Here is a 1,572-nt window from a genome sequence, read left to right on the forward strand (position 1 = left end):
GTCCTCTATTATGCCTGATGGGTGTTTAATGGAGCCATCAGCAAGTTGGAGGCATATCCTGGTTGGTTTGACTTCTCCAATCAACCCAAGCTTTCTGATAGTGGATGCAGGTATTAGATTGATGCTTGCTCCAAGATCACATAAAGCTGTCTTGGTGCAAGTGCCTTCCAATGTGCATGGTATCAGAAAGCTTCCAGGATCTTGAAGCTTTTCTGGTAAGCTTTTTAGAATGACTGCACTGCATTCTTCAGTGAGAAACACTTTTTCAGTTTCTCTCCAATCCTTCTTATGACTTAAGATCTCTTTCATGAACTTAGCATAAGAAGGTATTTGCTCAAGTGCCTCTGCAAAAGGAATCTTTATTTCAAGAGTCCTTAAATAGTCTGCAAAGCGGGCAAATTGCTTATCCTGTTCCGCTTTGCGGAGTTTCTGAGGATAAGGCATCTTGGCTTGATATTCTTCAACCTTAGATGCTGCAGGTTTATTCCGTACAGAAGTGGTTGAAGAAGCCTTGTTAGAGGGATTACTGTCAGCACTCTCAGGTGTCTGATCCCCCCTTGGCGTTTGGACGCCAGGATTGGGTGGAAAATGGGCGTTTAACGCCAACTTTTCCCCCTTTTCTGGCGTTTGAACGCCAGAACTGGGCAAGGAATGGGCGTTTAATGCCAGCTTTCCTTCCCTTTCTGGCGTTTGAACGCCAATATTCCTCTCTGGGCTCTCACTGTCCTCAGAGGGATTTTGAACAGTGGTTTGGTTGTCCTCTGTCAATTGTTCCTTGTTTGGCTTTTTGCTCTTTTGAGCAGTGTTATTCAAGGTCTTCCCACTCCTCAATTGAATTGCTTGACACTCCTCTGTTATCTGTTTAGATATTTGCTGTTTTGCTTGATTCAACTGTAGTTCCATGCTTTTATTAGCAACTTTAGTTTCATAGAGCATCTCTTTAAATTCTGCTAACTGTTCTGTCATCAGGAGCAGTTGTTGATTAAGCTCATTCATCTGTTCTTGAGGATTAGGATCAGTGACTAATGCCATGACTTCCTCCTTTGGGACGTGCTCATTGCTAGAATATAAGTATTGGTTTCTAGCAACAGTGTCTATGAGCTCTTGAGCTTCTTCAATTGTCTTCCTCATGTGTATAGATCCACCAGCTGAGTGGTCTAAAGACATCTGAGCTTTTTCTGTAAGCCCATAGTAGAAAATGTCTAACTGGACCCACTCTGAAAACATTTCAGAGGGACATTTTCTTAGCATACCTCTATACCTCTCCCAGGCATTGTAAAGGGATTCATTATCCTCTTGTTTAAAGCCTTGGATGTCCAGCCTTAGCTGTGTCATCCTTTTTGGAGGGTAAAAATGATTCAGGAATTTGTCTGATAACTGTGTCCATGTCTTTATGCTTGCTGTAGGTTGGTTATTCAACCACCTTTTAGCTTGATCTTTTACAGCAAATGGAAACAGTAATAGTCTGTAGACATCCTGATCTACCTCTTTATCATGTACTGTGTCAGCAATTTGTAAGAACTGTGCCAGAAACTCAGTAGGTTCTTCCTGTGGAAGACCGGAATACTGGCA

The sequence above is a fragment of the Arachis stenosperma genome, chromosome 7 (assembly GCF_014773155.1).
Source record: "Arachis stenosperma cultivar V10309 chromosome 7, arast.V10309.gnm1.PFL2, whole genome shotgun sequence".
Taxonomy (NCBI): Eukaryota; Viridiplantae; Streptophyta; class Magnoliopsida; order Fabales; family Fabaceae; genus Arachis; species Arachis stenosperma.